Below are 22,106 nucleotides of genomic sequence, written 5' to 3'. Positions count from 1 at the left end.
CCCGCAGCCGGGCAGCGACGCTCGGGGGCCGCGGCACCACGAGACGCCTCGGCAATGTGCCGCGCAGCGGCCTCCGTCCGGAGTCTCTCCGGAGTTGGTGGCGTTCGAGGTGCTTCTGGCCAAAAGCGTGGAGCACTGGCCTTGCGAGACAGCTGAAGCTGGACACTTGCTGTGACCAGATTATAATGCCGTGCAACAACGTTTTGGGGCTACTAATCATATCTATCATTCAGTGAGCCCAGAGGGGCTTGGGGTGCGCTGGGCCCACGGCAGAGGCCTCTCCATCAGGGGACAGAAACGGAAACAATTCTGGGTTACATCTCTGTGGATTCAGTACCATTTTCCCACTCTTTTAACAATGCAAGGTGAAGACTTGCACTCATTTCTGTTTGCGTAAGAGCTTTATGCAGCTGTGTAAAGCACAGAGACTAAAAAATATCTTGACTAGCTTGATTCCTCCTTCTTCAGTTTTTCCTAAGGGAGAGAAAATTTCCAGACCGTATTTATATGTGTTATTACTTCCCTTCAATGAATTAGTGAACAGCTTGTTCACACACAGCATCATGTAATTCACTTGTGGCTCCCTCAGCCCTTCCTGTGCGTGTAACATTGGCGATATGCGGCACAGAGCCGAGGCTGGTAGGAGCAACCATCTCAAGTGGCTGCAGTTCCTCCTAAGGAGCTAGGGGCAGGAGAGGCTTGCTGCTGCTTTTTCCTGTTTTGATACCTCTTTAGCAATACAGGGATCTCTTTGTTAAGATGAATCTCACGGATTACTTCCTGGTTTGTATTTTTTTGTGAGCTGCTGCTGAATCTGAGACTTACCAAGATCTTCAAATGCAAGAAGCAAATGCTGTTTTTACACCAGCCTTTGCAAGCTTTCCTAACTACTCCCAGGCAGGCTGTGCATCTGCAGGGTCTGCGTTCCTCCGTCCTCCTAAAGCAAACTAACCCTGCGGACATGGATGAGCCTGCGCCTTGCTGTTACTGCTGAATGAACCGTTGCTTTCTCAGAGCCTGGTTCTGCTCTGTCCGACCATGCGCTAAGCTCGTGCAGCTCCTCCGGCCCAGCCGCACGGCTCCGCGTTCGCTCACACGTAGGTGAGAGCAGAGCAGGGCGGCAGATGAGGACTGACTGAGCCATGTGTGTGGCGCAGCTTCACTGTTCAAGAACATTAAAAAATGATTTTGTCTTTTATAAAATTTATATGAGGAAGGCAATTTCTGAGCACTTATGCCATCCCTGCACAGTTCTGGACACCTGCGCTTGGCATTTTTTCTGTGGTTAATTATGGCTCCTCCTTAGATGTTGTGTTGATGGCTCAGACCAGAGAGCTGCTCTACACTAAGCAGGTGATACTAGTATCACTTTCCACATAGGGGTATATTTGCTGTAAGACCTATTTATGGATTTGTCCTGTTGTGGATAGAATTACATCACTACAAAGATGTCTTTCTCCCAGGACAGATGTTATTCTCACCTGCTGGGGTAATCACTAGGCACCGCTGTACCCCGTAGCTGCCCCTTGCTAACGTGGTCAAAGCAGCTGGACGGGCCAGTGCGCACAGGTCCTCAGAGTCGGAGCTGCGAGTTTGCCTGCCTTTGCTTGAGGCAGCCCTGATCTCCTGGGGTGTGGGACAGAGTACACCCAACTTATTTTCCAAGAGTTGGCCAGGCCAGGCCACTGAGGTGATTTCATTCCACTCTGTAAGAAACGTTCAGTTTTGCTTCTCCAAAGGACACCTGGGAACGTACAGGCTGGCGCGACGCAGCCAGGCCGGGTGTCCGCCGGCGCTGCAGGGCGGCTTCCTCCTGCGGGGAGTTTGCCCGAAGCGCTGGTGGAGCCGTCTGCTCCGAGATAACTCAGATCCTGCCTGGTCGCAATCGTGTGCAACGTGCTCTGGGTGACCCTGCCTGAGCCAAGGGGCTGGACTGGATGATCTCCAGAGGTCCGTCCAACCTCGGCTGTCCTGTGAGCATGTGAGCCTGCGCCCCCGGCCCGCGAGCTGAGCCGCTGCGGCTCGAGCAGCTTGCCGAGGGCTCGCTGGCAGCGGGCCAAACCAAGCAGCCCAGGCTGCTGCCGCTGGGGCGGCCGGGCTGGCGGCCTCGCCAGCCCGCCGGCACGTGGGGATGGCTGCCCCTGCGCGCGCGCGCGCCGCGGCCTGCGGCGGGTTGTTCGCAGCATCCCCCCCGGCAGCAAAGCCCCCGGTGTGCGGAGCTGCCACGGGGATGCAGCTCCTTGCCCGGCACCGGCAGCGCCGCGCCGCGGGCACAGCCCTCCGGACGGCGGGAATGCCCGAGGCCTCCTGCGCCAGCCAGAGCTGTGCAACCTGGGCACCAACAGCACGGCAACACTGCGGTGTAGATGACTTCTGCTTGCTTAGGGACATGTGTTTTCAGTTTTTGTACAGGGCTTGCTTTCAGATGCTGGGAAAATATCCCCTTGTTCCCCTGAGTAATGTTTTTTACCACCATATTTCTAATAAACTGTCTTCCGAGTTTTTATTTGCTTTACAGTTTGTTGGCTTACAGGTAAGAAAATAAACAGTAGTTGTTGAAGCCAGGCCAGCATCAGGCTAAGGAGAAGTGTGTATGGCAGCTTTTACTTGCAAGGTGTTACCAGACTCTTGTCTACTTTCTAGCTCAGTGTCCTTATTGCTGCAATTTCTGATTGAGTGTGTGGCGGCAACCAGCACGGGGGGTGCAGCACATGAAAAAGCTAGCATGAGACTGGTAATGTTGTGTCTCCGTAATGTTAAATAATAAAATAATTCCATATTTCAAATGGAAAACCAGTGCTTTCAATCACTTAGTAAAATAAAAGGCAAGAGCAGCTCAAACCCGAAACCAAACCTCGCTCTGTCCTTCCAGGAGAGTGAAAACACGACACGCGGCTTCCTGACTCCCTGTAGCGCGCGCGCGCGCGCGCGGTAGTTCAGGTTAGCTCAGCCCTCCGCGCGTAGCTCTGCCGGCAGCCGAGGCGGAGGAGCCCCGCTGGGGCGCGCTGCCATGGGGAGCGCGGCAGCCTTTGGCCCCGCGCCGCTGCCGCCGGGGGAGGCCTGCGCAGTCGGCACAGCTGCTTCTGGCCTCCTACTTTTCCAGACACTTTGAGAGCAAACCCAATATAGTTTCCAGTATATATGGCAGCCCACTGTGTAAAGGCAAGACTTACCCTTCCGGGCTGTCACTGGGGGAAAAGAGCCAAATAGGTCTATCTGAAGCAAAAAATACCTAAGAGAAGTATCAGGTTCCCAGGCAAGGCTTTATACCCAATGTATGATATAGATCTGATTTTTCCGAACAACTCTGCCTGAGTATTTGGCACTACCAAATTGCTGTATTAACTGCCCTCCCACCCCGCTCCCTCCCTGGTCTTTCCTTCCAGACCTGTATTCTAAGAATGCTTCTTCTCCCTGAATTTTGTGTATGGGTTTCTACAGAAGGCGGCTCAGCGCATTTAGACTGCTCTCCCTCTTCATGGATGTGAAGCTGGTGCTTTAAGGCAGATTAAATGAATGTCACTATTGTTAGCTATAGTGAAACCAATTTAGTGATAGGAAGAGTAAAATGTTTTGGAAAACCTTAGGTTTGGATGAGGCTTGAGGCTCAGTACAGTAAGAGCATAGTACCATCAGAGAGATGGTTTTGCTGAATTTGGGCTGAGTGCAAGGAATGGATTACCATATGACAGGAGCACGAAGTACAGGATAAGCAGATGCATTTAGCTCAATGTACTGCAGAGAGAAGAAATTCAATTATTCCAATTAATCAAAAAGACATCACCTTGCTTTCTCAGTGCATTAGATGATAGCACTATAAATTAATGAATGCTACTTTAGCATGAACCACTGAAAAAGTTCTTCCTCTTCAGCAGTCTAGAATTTGGGATAGATAATAATGTAACAACTCTGCTTAAATTATCGTCCGTCGCGTGAGAAGACGTCCTTTCTTCTTTGGGAAACAAGGGGGAGATGAACCTGGAAATTACACTGAGACTGAAGCTGCCCGTGAAGAAGCAAAGCATGACAGGGAGCAGAGACGCGTGGATTGTGGGGCCGCCTGTGCAGGGAAGGAGCAGGACCAGCAGAGCCGGCGGCAGCGCCATCCAGCTCGGAGCCACGGTGGGCGTCTGAACCCGCAGGTGCACCGCTGGGTAAATGCTACACGGTCCCTTTGGGGATTATATCCAGCTTGGCTATTTCCATGAACGCTGGAACTGATGTTTAACAAAATATTGGCATGTGACTGCAATTCGACAGAAGCCAGATTTGGCTTTCACATGAATAAGGAATTCTCCATCGATGATTTTTTTTTTTCTTTTTAAGCCTGGACATTGCAATTTTTGTTAACTAACTGATGAATCCAGAAGTCTAAGCTTCATGAAATAAATCATGACACATTGGGCAATTCTACAAAGATTTCAGTCCTAATTAAAAATTTTTAAAAAGCTTTTACAATGTGTCTTTTTCAGGTGCCTCATCACAGCTGGAAATGCGAGTGTTTGTTACACTGAATTTCTTTGTGTTTGCCCCTGTGGTAAATGATAGCTGTTTCTTTCACAACTGCAAACAAACCCAAAACAACCACTTCTCTCCTTATACACAAGAAATCTGAGGGATAACACCAGGGAAGCCTCAGTTTGCAGTCGGTCTGCTCCAACATCTTTGCAGCACATTTGCACTATAGAAAAATTTATTTTTCTATAATCTACCTATAAAGTATATAACCCAAACAGCTGTAAAACCTTTCAATAGCATAGTTCAGCGCAGGCCTCATCAGCTGGGCTTGGAAGAAAGCGGAGATGAAGAAATACGTATGATAAAACTTTTTGTGTTTTGGACAAACCTCACTGCAGTGCCCGCGGTCTGAAGGCTTTGCCTAGTGTGTGCTTGGCCTGATCTTGGCTGAGCGCTAGTGTTCAAAGCAAAGCAGTGCAGCGAGGGAATTCAGCATTGCTTTATCTGCTCCGTGCTGAGCAGCAAGCGGTAAAACATTCAGCTATTAAATGAGAAGTTGTGTTTTCTCTCCTGTGTACTTCAATCGCAGCTTCTGTGGTTGCTTTGCTTCTTCTGTCTCAGAGGATTAATTGCTCCAAGAGTTCTTCTCTTCTGTTTCGTATCATTTCAAGGTCGGTTAAGTATTTTTTGGACACTGAAGAAGATTTTGGTTCTTCTTCTCCATACTCCACAAGCCATATAAAAGGGGGAAAAATATACAGATTTAAGCAAAGTCTTTCTTCCAGAAGGTTTTTAATATTAATTGATAATGGCATCAGGCTGCTCAGCATAGTGTTCTTCGGTATTACCGCATGGAAGCGCAGCATCTTTCCACTAGAATTCTTTTATTTCCACTTAAATTTTCTCTAGGAGAACAACTTATAAAACGTGCTCAATAACAGACCTCACAGTGTTATATATGTACAGAATCAAATATGCATATTTGAATTCAGTGCTGGTGTATTTTGAGATACCGGAAAAATGTGTCTTGGAAAGCCAAAAGGGCTAATCTGAAATTGCTCAACTGGCTGTAGCAGAAAAACAGTTAGTGGCTCTACCTAATGGCTGCTTTTCACCACTTTTTGACCTGGATTGGCAGCCAGGCTGGCCCTTTCTGCCCGCCCCGTTCTGCTTGTGCCCGGCCCGTTCGCCGGCTCCGGGGGAGACAGCAGTTCTGACGCCCAACACAATTCTGATCTGGCTGAAGACTGACAGGTTCTATAATATTCAGTTTATAATGTTGCTTAATCTACTGGTGGATATTGATTGAAGTGCCAGCACTGTAAAACTGGGCTACACAGGCATACTATAACTAAAGTTTCAATTAAATAAAAATATCTCTAGAAAGAAGTAATCTTGTTTAGTTTTACAGTAGCAATCAAATCTCTAATTAAAATTAGACATTCTCAATTGCCTTCTAAATGGATCTGATGACTCTGTTAATCTGAAGTGATTAGGCAACTCTGTCTTTGTAAGCCTATTAAATATTATAAGCTGTACTGTGAACATGACGAAAAAGGGGGAATTGCCAGTTGCAGCTCAGAAAAATCCACGTTGTTTGTGTAACGCGCTGGCGCCGTGGCACATGCTGCCGCCAGGGGCAGGCAGAGCGGCTCTGCCAGCGGCCGGGGCCGGGGCCGGGGCCGGGGCCAGTGCCGGGGCCAGGGCCAGTGCCTGCCCCGCCACGCAGCCGGGCTGGCCGCCGCACCGCGCCGTGCCTGCAGCGTATGGTGCCGTAGGCATTTCCCAAAAAGATTTCGGTGGAGGTTGTTCGGAGGGTTGTCTCTCTTCACATGGACGACTGCATTTGTGCAAAACCAGACAACAGGAACTAGAAAAACATGATGAAGAAAAGTATTATGTGTAATTAAATGCCTTTTAATACAGTATTAGACTCTGGAAGTAGGAAAAAAGGGCCACCGTATTTTGATCTGTCTTCCTACAACTACTGGTTGCCTTCAGACTCATCCTCAGCCATCTACTAATTTGTCATTTGTCATTTAAATATCAGTCCCAGCATTTTGGTGCCTCAAATATTTATTTCAGCATGAAGAATACAATCAAAGTCTGTAGGTAGAAGAGCCCTCCATATGCTCACGGAGCCCTGTGTCATGGTAATAGTTTTAGTTTTGCCTTTATTTGATGAAGAACGTGTTTCAGTTCTTTACATAAAAGCAATCACGGATTTATAACAAGTTTCTTCCCTTTAAAAGCAGGCTTTCGTTCCTGACAAAATGCTCAGGAGGCCAGAGCATTCACGAACAACAGTTTGGACTTTGTCCCTTCCAGCAGGTACCCGTCTGACTGTGTCGGGAAACTCATCTCTCTCAAAAGCGTCCTTGACAGTCCTGGCTGCGCTTTGCAGGCCCACAAAGAAACTGCAGCGGGTTGAGAGCAGCGTGCGACACGAGGGCAGCGTGCCCGGGGCCGCGGGGGGCTGCCGCGGGGCCGGGGCGCTGCCGCCGCGGGGAGCCCGCGCCTCGCGCGTCAAACGTTCGCAAGCCGCCTGTACCTGCTCCGCGCCACGGATCTTACCCAATAAAAGAGAGAAAGCAAAGAGCCCCCGCAGGTAAGAAGAGCTTAAGAACTCCACAAAATTTTTTTTTCACATGTAATTACTCTGTGCTAAAGCAGATCAATGCTGAATTTGTCCCAGAAAACTGAATCCCTGAGAGATAGATGCTTCATACTGTAGTCTAACAGCTTCTGCTTGGTCTTACTGTGTGTTGCACCCATGTTCTGCAGCTCTCTCCACTCTGGTTGGTGCTTGATATATTCTGTAAGCTAAATCATGTGTCAAAGATGAGACTGTTTATTACATGAAAGTGCGCTGGATTTAGAAGCCCCTTACTCCTTTTGTAAAGAATACGGTTTGTTACAAAGTAAAGCAGATTTGTTGGACTGTGATTTTGCTCATACACCCAAGTTTGCTGTGAGGCTTCTGTTAAGTTTTCAGGAGCAGGAATTCTAGCTCAAATAAAATCCCATTTTCCTCAAACTGTTTCTTAATGCCTTCCCTTAGTGTAGCAATCTTTCCTATAGCACTATTGTGTGGACACAACTATATGTAGTAATTATAATGTAGTTATTAGCTAGTATTGTAATAGCACCTGTGATTCCCAACCAAGATTGGCAGCTCTTTGCATTAGCCATGCTACAAAGAGAGAGAAATGGTTCTGCTGCGGGCAGTTTGTAGTCTGAAGTGGAAATGACAAGCTAAAGTGTGTAGGATGGAAAATGGCAACACTGGTTTCAAGCAGTACAATGGGCTAACACATGTCAAAAAATTAGTAAAAGGTGGCCTTTTACCACCTTTGTAGCAAAGTGATTTTTCTATGGAAAAAATGCTGAAATTTCTTGGAAAGGAGGGGAAGAAGCTCTTGACATTGATGAAATTTTCTACTTCCTTATTAGAAAAATTATTTGAATTGAAGAACATTATGTGGAGTATTAAACATTTGAATCCCTTGTTTTCCCTGATTGATCCTCTAAGCATGCCGAAGAATTGACTCCTGCTGTGGGAAATGATTCTGTAGCTGATACGTAATTTAGACTTACACTACATGAAGCTTTTATTTCTCTGTAAGGCTTGGGATGTAGGATGAGATTAGCATGTAGTTCTTTTAAAACATCTCATTATTGATTCTGAAGAAAGTGAATGTGTGACTAGCTTATTGGAAATCCGATCCGAGCCCAGCTTTGGGAAGCAGTTTGTCAACATTTTTCAAGGGAAAAAAAACAGACAGCCTAGACAAATAATGGAGAAAATTGTCATCTCACTTGGCATTAACTTGCCTTGTATTTGCCAAGTTAAAGAGCTGGTAACAGAAGAAGCCAAAGGTGCTGTTTATATTCTTTGACTTAGCAATAAATACGTATATATGTGTGTGGATATATATGTGTGTATATGTATTTATACACATATATCTACACACACACACACACACACACACACACACACAAACACACACACACACACACTCTTTGCTTTTAAATAGTGTCTTTTCCTCTTCGGGTTGGCCATCTCTAGTACGATCTGCAGTGCACATTCAGTTGTCTTGTGTATTTCATGTTCGCTGTTTCCTCCTTTTCAAAACTGCTCCTTCCATCCATAATGCTGTTTTTTCAGTATGTAGGAGAAGCATCCTTTAACTTCAGCTCCTTTTCAGGAACCTCCTTCTGTGTGCATTATTTTATATTTTTCTGCCTTGAATTTCATCTCCTGTTTTGTTATTAAAAGTCTGGAAACAAAAGACTACAAGTAAGATGCCTATAAAATGTAGTCTTAGCCTGTATTTAACAGAAAGGTGCTTTGCCAGCTGTTTCAGTATATCTTCCTTGGTATAAAATGCTTTGGAGATGACCATGTATGGTCATCTATGATGACCTATGATCTGTGAATGAATTATTTCTCACTCTCTTCCTCTTTATTTGATAGGTTTTCTGTTCTTATCTGTTCTTATCCTAAATATACCACCAAGGCCTCATCTCACGCTTCTGCACCCTGTAGGCTTTGCTCCGCACCTCTGCTGCTGACTCCTGCAGCCTCATCACTTCTGAAGCTCACAATATTCCACGTGAAAACTATTAATTTTTTGTACAATGTGCTAAGCATATCGTGTCCCCAGCATTTTCAGTTTCTGATATAAACCACGTGACATCTATATAATATTGTTGTAGATGATGGCTCTCAGACAATGTACTCTATTCAGCCACTTTTTGGTATCAAATTTGCTCCCTCCTAGTACGTTGTCCCTGTAGTAGTTCTGGTGTCATAGCTAAGTTCTGATGTCTGGTTTTTGCAGTGTTGAAAGGATGCAGAGAGTAAGTCCACAAATTGTTTGAGGGTTACAAAAGATGCTTAATAATAAGAGGATTATAGTCTCCACTTTATCAGAAAGACTGAATGATGACTTGATTAGAGTATACATTTCTTGACAAGGAAAAAGCACCTGGTACGAAATATCTCTTTATCCTCACAGAAAGAGGGGTGATAGGAATCAGAGTCTGGAAGCTCCAGACAGACACATTCAAATTAGAAATTAGGAGATTTTTAGCAAGAGTGGTGAGTAACCATTGGAAATGATGGATTTCTCATACCTTCCTGGCTTCTGAGCAGGTGTGGGTGCACTCATGCAAGATGTGGGTAACCGATCACAAGTTACACGTGGGTCGAATGCAAGTTGCTGGGCTCAGTGCAGGTGTAAGGGCTGCAGGTGAAATGGCTACGACATGCAGGAGGTCCAAGTAACGCCCCAGCAGTCCCACCTGGCCTTCCAGCAGCTCCGTGCCAGCCCCGGCGCCGGTGCTCTTCTGCTTTGCACGTCCTCGGAGGGAGCCCGGCGCCCACTTGGCAGCGGCAGGTCTGCGTCCCTGCGTGTCGTGCTGACAGGCGCTCTCATCAGGGATGGCAGCTGCAGCCCAGCCGGGGAACACTTTCCGCACATTATCGAGTCTCATAGAAGATACTCAGTCCCTTTGAATTTATGTTAGGACTTTTTTCCCTCGCAGCTGCACCATTGTGCTCTGTAGCTATTCTCATCACGGAGCCCTTTCTATTATCGTTATTTGGCACTGCAGCAATCAGAGTCAATGGCAACTGTGAATACTCAATACAACTGCAAAGCAGGTCCTAGGTGTTTCAGATGGTGGAGTCCTTGAAAATACAGGCCAGAATCTTTTAATCCTATTGGAAAGTATTTTGATTGTAGCTTTAGACCAAAGTGAAGTGTCACCTGTATTTTAGATTTCTTCCTGTCATACAGAGGCTTTCATTTCCCCTACAGGCTTTTAAAAATAAAAATATGTGGGCTTCTGTCTTGCTGGCAATAATTACCCATGCCTGGTCTTTTTTCTACAGAAGGTTTGTGCAGGAACTATTGTTTTCTCTTACAGTAGATAAAGTTTGTGCATGCACAGCTCATTTTGCATGTGCAGTCTGTATTCAGGTTTAATTTGAATGTGCAAATTCTGTCATTTATTTTTAATCTTGCAAGAATTTAGGATCTAGTTGTAACCTCTTAGAATATGTAGCTCTTAGAATAACATAAAATCCTGTATTTTCTTACTTTGACATGTTCTTAATGTTCAGCAAATCCTATTTTATGAGAAACGTATATAATCTCTCTGTATTTCACCTCTAAGGGAAATAAAACCCAAACCAGCTCCATCAGTATTATAAGAATGAAGACTTTGTATGATGACTTCTCCAGGATATCATGGTTAGACTGGCTGAACAGTTCAGGCTGAATGCTCTATTGTATTTTCCATCTCTATTTATCATAGTAAGAAACAACATGAACAAATAAAGAGGTGTTTGCTGATACGCGTAGCTATGTTTCAAAGGAGAAGATGTTAGGCACTAACAACCTTCTAGCTGACCTGTTTTGTAATTCCATCACATCACAAATTTATAAGCAGATATGATTTTATTTTCAGAAACTCCAAGTAAAGAGAATCCGACAGCCTCACGAGAAATATTTTACCAAATTCATGTAGTTCTGAAATATTAATGCTAAATGAATATTGAAGACAAGCTCACCATTGTACCAAAAGTGAAGCTTGGAATCTTAACTTTTATTATGGGTTTAGCAGCAAATTTGAGAAGTTTCTGCTTCCTTACATGGATGGACCCTTCTGAATTTTGCCTCTGATCTCTCAGGTTCAGGGGCTTGCAAAGCCTTGGATTACTAAACTGCCACTTCTCATGGCTGTAGTGTGACAATCTTTTTGTCACAACGGATTAAAGTCACTTTTGGCTCTTGCTTTTGCCAACCTCCTTGTAGTATTTTTCAGCCTCTCAGATGGCCCTGGCCCATGGAGCTGCCTGTGGGAGAAGCGAAGCCTGCACGTACTACATGCTTGTAAAGACCTCAAAATATGCTGTATCTCTGCTAATCCCTGAGCTTGGGCCAGCCCAAATTCAGCTTCATCCTCTGCTTACACTGTGTGTCCTACGCTGAGCTGTGAGCTGTGTTCAGTGTCACACAACTTACTCCTTCACTTGGTGAGAGGCTCGGGTTGACATTGGCAACATTTCATTGCTTTGCTGAGGATCATCACAGGTTTCCTAAGTCCACAGGAGACTTTCCTCACTTTGCTTCTGCTTGCGTGATTATCAGAAAATTCCCCACTTTTGCACCTAGCAAGAATAGCTTATGAAGATAGTACTCTCTCTCGTAAAATTCACTTCCTAAAACCTTTACTCACTCTACTTACTGTATTCTTGATTTCAGTATGAGCAGGGAAAAAAAAACAGGAATATTTCTCTTTTAGGTCTAAAATAACTTTTTGGTACAGGAAGCATTTCTGTTTACATCCTAGGGCTCTAGTGCTGTTTTCCTTGCTCCTTCACCCCTCAGCATGTTTTTGCTTTGTTTTAGGACCGTGCTGCTGCAGCCCATTCGTCTGGTTCTCCACACTGCAGATTTCAGTTGAAATATGCTTCCCTACTGCTCAGCTGCGTTTGGCCTTTGACCAAATACTGAATGCCTGAAATATAAAGAACTCCTGCGGTGGGGAGGTCGATAAGTAATTTGCTGGGTCCATCCTCGAACTCTCTGCCTATCTCTGCTCCAGGTGCTTGCTGTGATGTGGGAGCCTGGTGGCCAGAGCAGGGAATGGGGCTTGGGGCAATCACCAGTGAAGATGTGTGGGCGAAATCTTTCTACTAGATGACAGAAAGAAGGAAAATGCAGCTCATCTGCCTTTGCCCCTCTTTTTTTCCCCAGCTGCCAGCAGCTGAGCTGCTTTCATGAAAAGGGACTCCTGAGGGTCACCTGAAAGTTAACTTCCATGGCGGCGCCAAGCTACTTGCACAGAGACATGTGAACGTTGTTGAACTGACATTAATTCTTGAATTCACACGTGTTCCTACAATAATATTTTTCATGATTCACTCAGCTCCCCAAACCCATGTCTCATCCTATCAGTGTCCCATGCTGAGACAGTGCTCCTGGGTCTCTTCATTCCTATTGATCAGAGACTCATTTCAGCCCAGCTTCCTCACAGTGACTGACAGCAGACGCTTTGCTCAGTGATGCCGCCGTGTTAGAGCAGCTCGCTTGCACGCAGGTCAGACTTGCTTGCAGTATTTACACTATTGAACAAGCCACAGCTCTGGACCTGATGTCCCAGAGGCACGCTTTCATCTCCTTGGAGGCCAGCACGAGTTGATACAAAATGTACTGCAGGATTAGGCCCTACAAGCTCAGTAGGACTTTTTGGCCGTAATGTGCACCCAAAGGATGTCGCTCAGTTTTCTCCTTCATGGAGGGAGGCAATTAACTGTCTGCCCCCAGCTGACATTTTGCCTGTTGCTCCTTTTGTGTCTTGTAAATAGCATTACATGAATGTAAACGTTTGCTTTTCTTAGTGGGAGAGCTTGCACTCTCTTGCCATCAGCCAGACCGAAGGGAACATGACTGCCTGGTAAACTGCAGTTATGCTCAGATTTCTTAATAAGATAGAGCTTTATATAGTGACAACTGGGCTACTAATACAAATATTGCATTAACACAGTAACATACCCATGTACAAACTCTTTTGGTAAAGAGGAAATTAGCTTGCTCTCACCTAGGTGAGTTTTGTTTTTTTTAAAGTTTCTGAGAAATACTCTGCAACTTCCCCGTGGTCTCTCTATAAAATTTGTTTCAATGATCAGGACAGCTGGTACTGGTGAGTCATTGCTTCCATATTCCTGCGTAAGCAAGAGACAAGGAAGAGGTGCTGATAGGCCTGATAGGCTCTGTGGCAGGTTAGCATTTCCCATTTTATCCTGGCACCATACAAAACAATTATAAGATCTGCCATCTTAGTAAATAATTTTCTTAGCTGCACAGAACTGCTCCTCTGGAGGCACCACATTTCTGTAAAACAGCAGGGATTCCTGGGCTACATAACAACATCTGCGAAGATTTTCTAAAGACAGCAAAAAAGAGTGAAACAGAGGAGATGCCTTTGGAATCACGCAAACAGTCAAGAATAAGTGTGCCTGCAAAGAAAATTTCTGTGAAAGAATGGTCATTTTTATTTATTTATTTATTTTTCCCAAAGGGAACTTAGATTAATGCATTCAGCTAGCACAAAGCGAGATGGAAACACTAATATAATATTCTAAATAGTGCCTAGAATAAGCAGAAAAATCAGCTATTAAGGGCACCCTGGTAGGACTCAAAACTAATTTTCTTTCATATCACCTCTTAATGTGTGCCACCACAAGCAACTAAATATTACAGCATGTTTTGGACCACTTCTGACAAAGTGAATATTTAAGGTTTAGCCCAAGAATTTTGCCTAGCTTAAAAAATTATATATCCTCAGTGGAAAACCTAAATTTAAATGCATTTCTTGCTGATAGATCTAGGGCCAAAGTGTGAATTAAATCATTTGAAAAACCAGTCCCCAGACCTCGCACGTTCTCTTCTCTCTGCCTCTGCAGTAGGATGCTGCAGTTACCTGCACTGAGAGCTGGGAGAACATGGGAGATGGCATGAAAAAATGTTGTTCCCCAGCCTGGTGGGGAGCAATGAGCTACACGCAGAAAAAAATCCTTTCAAGGGTCTAAGAAATGCAGTCAGAGAGTAGAAAGCAAGAATAAGAGACTGTGTATTCTAGGCGGAAGGGCCGGTGCCTGGGGCTGGCTCTGGTGGGAGGCCATGCCTTGCTCCCTGGGGACAGGGCAGCTCATCTTAAACTTGCTGCCTCGTAATTGCCAGCTTGGTTCAGTGCCAGCTCAACTATATTTAAAAATAATTTTTTCACCAAGAAGATCTGTCAGTGCCTAGTTCTGATGTTGTCAATCAATATTTTGTAGGCCTTTACCATATTCCCTTTAGCTTTCTTTTTCTCTGGACTAGAGGCCCAGTCAGGTTAGTGTCTCTGCAGAAATGTTAAGACCAAAATGGCCACGACTCTGTTAACAAATAGGCTCTTTTAAATGCACGAAAAGGCTGTTAGATCCTTCAGTGAGTGCTAGCCTACTAATTGAGAGGAACATTGAAGTAGATCAGGTTAAAAAATACATATACTCAACACTACTTATAAAGAAGTTCTGGTCTTGAAGATGATGTTCAGGAGCTCTAGTTTATGAGAGTTTGTGTTTCCGTCTTGTGTTCAACTGACTGCTGAGAAGACAACCAAACAAAAACTTTCGGCCTTCCCGAAGATCCTCTGGGCTACTCTCTGCTGTGCCCAGGGGAGCCTCTTCCACCACCCGGCAGCCGGGGCCCAACACCCGCCGGGACACATGGTCTAGTTCCCCCGTGGGCAGTGACTGCTGTGCAAAATCTATCAGTCGGTGCAATGATGCTTGGCCAAACCAAGGCATGCAGCACTGCTATATCTGCTAATGCCTAGTGTAAAAAATATAGACCAAACTGCTGATCACTCTTGACAGTCGGATTTGCACAGATGAGTTATGGATGTTTAGTTATAGTTGCTGAATGGAAGTTTAATAGATAAATGGAGGAAACATTATTTGTGGCAAGAGCATTGAATCGAGCCTTTGTAACTTGGGTCTTATTCTCAGCTGCTACACATACTTTGTTGGTGGCTCTCAGAAATTAAACCAACCTGCTGTTTGCTGTCTGTGAAATGGGAAAACATTTGCCTAAATTGCAGTGATTTTTGAGGATAAGATGCACCAGAGATTTTTCTTTGTTTAGTACTAGGACAACAAAGGCCTTGATGGACAATAAAAGCCACTGTAGCACACAGAGTTATGAAACCCTAACGTCTTTATCTTCAATTCTCTGTAATTTGAACATTTTAAAGAGCTTTGTCTGGGTGCAGAGATGGCTGTCATTTTGTTTTCAGGCTTGCTGCTGGCAGGATGTGCACATGGTGGTGCCCTGTGAGACTGAACTCACGCCTGCGGCTTGGGTGTGGGGATCCACCGAGAACAGCTGAGAACACGGGTGCATGAGGAGCTGCAGGCAACTGCTCTCCAAGTCGCCTTGGCATCGCCTTGGCATCGGGGGAATGAGTAGAGATGTCTCTTCTAGGAGCGCTCAGCACCCAGCTCTGCAGGAGGAAATGAGTAAGTGGCAAGGGAAAGGGAGGACAGGCCCATAGCTGTGCCCATTTATTTCTGAAGACAACCTGTTTTCAGAGAAATATCTTCAGTAAAGGTCTGAAGCCTAGTCCTGATAGAGACATGTTCAAGTTTGTATAAAATGCAGATTTAGACCACAAACTAAACAACAACAGCTTTAAATAAATTTTAAGATGAGCAAGGGATTCAAAGACATTCCTTTTGTCTAGGTCTGATTACTGAATAAGTTGGTAATTAAAGTTCTCCCCCCTCTGTTTCAGGTGCTGATCAAGAAAGCAAGTGGAAAGGACATGCTCTGTGTGGTGCAAGTGGAGGGAAAGCAGCTCTGCCCTGTCCCCCCAGCATCGCTCCTTGTGTTTCTGCACCCCCCATTCCCCCCCAGCTCTAGCAGGGGCTCCACAAGTGAGCAGGGAGAGAAGAACACAAAGGGTTTCTTCTTCCAAGAGCTGCACAGATTGCAGGCCAGTATCTTCTCTTTTTCTTTTGTAATGGTCCTGCAACCTTTGGAATAGTTACTGGGATGTAGCGCTCATTTGTAATTTCAGAAGCAACTGGCATTAAATAATCTGCCCTGCCTTCACCCCTCACTTGATAGGCTTGCTATGCCCCACTCGACTATTTGGTTATGCACAATGAACCATCTGGGCCAAAGAAAACATCTTTTATGAAAGAATCTGTGTTTTATACAAATATCCAGATTGTAGATGAGTTGTGATTTTTCTTTGTGTGTTAAGTTATTATGATATGCAGGGCTCACTGCATTGTGTTGTTTACAGAGACCAATGCAGCAGGCAATTGTTGTGCACATGCCGCAAACAGTTGTAGCTCTGATGGTGTCCTCCATTTACAGCTTTCAGCTCTGCAAAGAAGAAATTCCAAGGTACTTGTTGGGATTAAAGGGATGATTAAAAAGTAAGAATAAAAACCAGATTCAACAGAATCTGTTAAAAGGGGATTTATTTGTAATTACAGACGGAGCAAAATGAGGTCCCAACCTGTTGTGCTGCAAAGTGGGAAAGTCCAGTTAAGCAGAGGATCTAGGCTCTGGCCTGCAGTAAAAAACACAATTCACTGTGCAAACCCTGAGGACTTTAGTAAGGGGAAATGGAACATTATAGCAAATGGAGGGGAAAGGAAGTAGTCTAAACAGCCATACAGTCCCCTGCAGCTCAAACCTTTTCTGTGCTCCATTGTGTCTGTCAGCTGCACCCTGCTTCCCCAAGCCCTTGCCATGGTATGCAGTGAGCCCCATTTGCAATTGCAGATTGAAATTCTGTATTTCATTATTTATCATGTCTATTTAACTTGATACTGACTGCCTGCAACTGCATCAGGTGCTGAGTGAGCACAAAGGATTTACAGTGTCCGTCCAAAGGATATTACTATTTAAAAACTCAAGGCAAACCTGGGCTAGGACCCTTGAACATTACCTAACTTCCTAGTTAAAATCAAGGATTTGAATTTTAAGAGGGGAAATTTAACAAGATTTGGAATTACTGTGTGACAACAGCAAATATCCTGTTAGTGCATCATTGCTGGATTTCCTTGGTAAAGGAAAAGAGGGGTAAAGAAAAAGGGGAAGGATAAGAGGGTGGAAAGAGGAACAATGCAGAGGCAGCTGCAGTGGTCAGGGGGAAGAGCACGGAGGCAGCTCGTTGGCGGGGAAGTGTCCGAGCGGGGTGAGAGGAGACCGTGGGGATGGGCCCCCACGCGCTGCCCACAGCACGGGCCAGCAGGGCTGGAGACCTGCACAACCTTATGTCCCTCAGCCGGGGAAACCTCTCCTGCAGTCTTCCGAGCTCTCACGGGGGCTCCTCTCTCCCCAGCTGAGCGGTCTCTGCTTCGCGCAACCGCGGCGGGACCAGCGCCTGCGGGCTCTGCTCGGAGCAGTGCTGGGACTGCGGCCACCTGGGAAAGGGCACTGCCTTCCGTCCTCCTGCGCTCGCCGAGGCTTCCTGCCCGGAAGCAACCGCAGCCCAAACCAATACAGCCTAACCAGGAGGACAGAAAATGCACTACGCCGCTTTCAAACATTAATTTTTTTTTTGAAAAAATGTTGACATTTTCCATAAGGAGTAGACATATCTCTTAAAAATATGTTTTAATCAAGGAGCTTAATTTCTGTTTAAAAATTCTTTTCTGTAACACTTTTGATCTACCTTGACAAAAATACTAGAAAATAGTAGAAACTTTGCATTAGGAACATGGAAATATCCTTGATCTCTTTCTATCTCCATACCGTAACTTTCAGGCTGTCTCCTGTTTGTCCTTCTTGTCTTTGTACAGGAAGATGAGCATTTTGATTCTATTTCTGGCGTTTTTTTTGGCATATCTCCTTGTGTGAATGAGATAATATTGTAACACATCTACTATTTTTCTCACAAGTTTTTGAGATAAATGAAGGCAGAATAATTTTTCCTCTAACTGCATTACTGTCACTTACCAAACCCAAGCCACTGTGCTGTCCCGCAGCACAGAGAGGGAGTGCTGGAGGCCTTTGCTTGCGATTAATAGGTATATAATCGAATTATGTAAAAGGATGTAATTATGGCACACAAGTCAATACTTTTGAGCATAGTGCTCAGATTAAGGACAAATTCTTGTAATCCTCCCTGAGCCCAGACACTTGTTCGAAACCTAAAGACTTTGCTGGAGAAAAGGCACAGAAGGACGCGGAGGATGGGCTGTGCTAACTAAAACCAACAGGAGCGTGGACCGCCCTGCTGGATCCCAACAAATGTGGATGGGCTGCAATAACCGGAGTCTGCGCTGTGTCCTGGCAAGGTCTGGGGGCCTGAGGGGGACTCCACGTTGTGTCTATCCCTTGAGTGCTCCGGGGAGCCCCGTGGTGCTGAATGGTGTTTGAGGACAGCCTGCAGCCTAGCACGTGCTCCCTGCCACAGAGGGCAGGGGGAAATCAGTGGCAGGCAGCCTGATTCCAGCTGGTAAGGATCCCCTTGATCCTCTTGGAAAAAACCATCACCAACAACCCCCTGCGACACCGCTTCTCCCTCTGTGTATGGTGGCCGTGCAAAAGCCTTGTCAGGCTGGGGTTATGGAAAGCGCTGTGTACAAGCACCGTGTTTTCAGTTTGCATTTTCTTTAGCTAGGAAGCTGGACAGCCTGCCCGCCTTCTGCAGAGCCTAAGGTGATGGAAAATAAGTTTGTGCAGCTGAAAAATCTTACACGCTTGTCAGAACTGGTAGGAGATGAATCATAGAATCAGTAAGGTTGGCAGGGACCTCTGGAGATCATCTAGTCCAACCTCCCTGCTCAGCAGGGTCACCTAGAGCATGGTAGACAGGGTTGCATCCAGGCGGGCCTTGGAGATCTCCAGAGAAGGAGATTCCACAGCCTCTCTGGGCAGCCTGTTCCAGTGCTCCGTCACTCTCACAGGGAAGAAATTCCCCCTCACGCTCAGGCAGAACTTCCTGTGCTTCGATTTGTGCCCATTGCCTCTTGGCCTGTCACATGGGACAACTGAAAAGAGTTTGTTTCTTTTTATAAAAAGTTTGTATTAAGATTCTTTCTCCCGAATTGTGGGTCAGGAGTGGTTGTCACTCTGAGAAAGTCTCTGATATTAGAGACTAACTTGGTTGATACTGTTCTATCACTAACAGGCTCCTATTGGTAATGGTTTGAAAGCTGTGATACAGCGGTGTCCAGAGAGCTGATCCAAGTGGCATGGAGCGGGGCTCGTGTGCCCAATGCTGGGATTGGCAGGATCCCAGGTAGGGCTTCAGCGCACGGACTCGGGTCTGCTCTCAGTCTCCTTATTGTTCTTTGACTTTCCCTACCAGACATATCCTGTAAAATGAGTAGGTTGAAATGAGCTTCCATGTGCTTCACTGCCAAGCTGCAGAGATCCCACTGATGTGAGCAGAAACACCTGGGTGCAGGTATGTGTACATCGCTTCTGCTCTGTGTCTCATAACACGTGAGAGTTTTGACATTTCTAATTTTAATTGTTTATTACATAAGCCCCAAAGCCACCTCTTCCAGTAAGAGAAATGCTAGTTGGAAGCAGCAGGCACAGGGGTTTTCCTGCTCACTCACTCGATCTGACTTTGAGTGACTGATGTCAAGGGAAATTTTGCAATCAATTTAAGCAGGAGCAGGTGAGCTGTGGCTTTAATCACTGTGCCATGACCTCTCAATTTTGCCAGCTCACTATCCCCAGCCGGAAGGCAGAGAAAATGGTTGGTTGTGAAGTGCTCCAAAAAACACGGGCCCTGGCTACTGTACAGTGAACCACAAGGATTTGTGCAGTAAAATAATTAAGGAGCTACTAGCAAGTTGTTTACTCAGATTTGCTAAAAGATAGCCTCTGTGGTGTTTTTTCTTCAACTTTGTGAACACATGAATTCTATTCAGTCTATTAAATAATTTCCCATTAGAAGTAATTTATTGAACAGTATTTGGTGAGAATATTTAGGCATGATAAGACTGCAGCAAAGTAGAACAGATAAATAGCATTTTTTGCTATATTCCATTTGCATATAGTGATTTAGATCCTTGCACCCTTCTTTTGTGCTGCCTTTCCTTAACAAAGTAGATAATATTTCTAATTTGTCCCTAGCAAATCAGTCAAGTATGTAATTTCTAATTATTACAACTGCCAAGAAAATAGAAACTTATGTTGCTATCAATGGGAGAGATGCATAAAGACTTTGGCTTTTTGCCTTATAACCTTTAGAAAGTCATGCGAGGCAAATCTAACTGCCCTTCATTTTGGTCAGCTGGCATGAACGTGCTGGTGAGTAGAACTGGGTAAAGCAACGCTCTCATTTTGATGAGACCTGCCGCTCTATTTCACGATCCTCTTATCTGCAAACATTTTGAGGAGCAAGTGGTTACCTCATACCATAAATACTTAAAGGAATAAACACTCAAAAGCTGTTTGCACATAAATGCCTTTGAACCCATCTGTCTGCAGTTTTCGCACAGTGCGAGGGAGCTCATCTCCCTGCGAGGCGGCGCTACAGCACGGCCTGGGCGCCTGCAGGCACCGGTTTCCTCTGGAGGCCCTAAGGGAGAGCCGATGCCTGAAGCTACTGCCTGCTCAGCACTGAGCAGGTAGAGGTTCCCAGGGGTTTGCCGTGATTTCAAATACCCAATATTAGAAGTTTGCATTTAATATTGATGGGAAATATTCCTGGGAACAAAACAGCTTTTTTTTATTTCTTTCTAGAAACTTTATTTTAAATCATCTAAGAGGTTTCAGGAATTTTGGAGAATAAAGGGAAGACAAAATGTGGAACTTCTGCTTTTCAGTTGCCTTCTTGCCTCTTTTTGAAAACTCAGATTTGAAGGAATTATGAGGATAAAATAAGAGCAATCAGAATTGGACACATCATTATCTGTTAGTTGGCTTATAGACCTGGATTTTTTTTTCTTCCATGAAAGAAGAGTGTGCTGATTTAAGGCCTCATCAATTTAAAATACTCTGTGCTGGGTTAGCGAATTTAGCTACCCAGGACTAAAGCTAGTATTTTGCATACCACAAGTGGTAAGAACTACAGATGGTAGGAAACTGCAAGTATGCCTATTCACAAATGATTTTTTCTGAGATTTTTACTAGGTGCTGTCTAGAATATTTTGAATTCTTTTTGTTGCGAATAGAAAGAATAACAGACCTACCAAAAACTAACAACCTGTCTTGGCTTTGTTTTCCGACTGCAGTCTGGCATGCTTTTGGCCTGCAAGGAACGTCAGACTGAGCTAATACACTTGATCATGCTGGGGCTTTCTTATAGCGGGTGCCGGCCGAAGGCGATGCAGGGCTATGCTGTGAAGGGAGTTTGAGCCAGACCCCTGGGGCTGAGAGGTCAGTGCTTGTTCTGGACTTCAGTGAGAGGATTTGCACTTGGGCACCCACAGATGCGAGGAGGTGATCTGGTTTAAAAAACTCTTGTACGGTTCCCTACCTATGCTGTATGTGTCCTGATGGACAGCTGTCCTTCCTGAGCCGCTCACAGAGACGCCCGTGGATAACGTGGCTGTTCCTTCTGCGGCAGTCGAGGAGGGAAACCCCTGGGCTGGCCCTGGGTCCTGTCTGGCAGTGGTAACATGTGGTACAAGGCACTACAAGGCATTTGAAAATCATTACTGCTTTTCAAGCCTGCACAGAGATGGTTTTTTTTCCTTCTTCTTCCTTTTTTCTTTTCTTTTTGTTTTCCTTTTTTTTTTTTTTTTGGTCAAACCTATTTCTAGAGGTCTTATTTCTCTGAGAGAGGGAGGAATTTGTGTTGAGCGTAGCACAAATGCCTTCTCCCTATTTATCATGAGTTAACTTGCAAAGAAACAGAGGACTGTACTCATTTTGCACACCTGCACCCTTAGGAGGTGGCTTTTTTTGCTCAAATTGGAGAGCATTGCGAGCTATTAGATGTGACCAGAAATTTTCCATTTTACTCATGTCAAAGAAAAATAGGACAGCACGCAAATTTTAATCTTAAGCATAGGATCCCCCGTGGAGGATTATTTTCTGTGCTGTAAAGTTCACTGGTAAGAATGTTTAAGCCTTATTTTTGTAGGCATATAAACACGTTAAGGT

The sequence above is a fragment of the Rhea pennata genome, chromosome 8, assembly GCF_028389875.1.
Source record: "Rhea pennata isolate bPtePen1 chromosome 8, bPtePen1.pri, whole genome shotgun sequence".
Classification (NCBI taxonomy): Eukaryota; Metazoa; Chordata; class Aves; order Rheiformes; family Rheidae; genus Rhea; species Rhea pennata.
The sequence above is the reverse complement of the archived record's forward strand: the minus strand, read 5'-3'. Positions refer to the sequence as shown.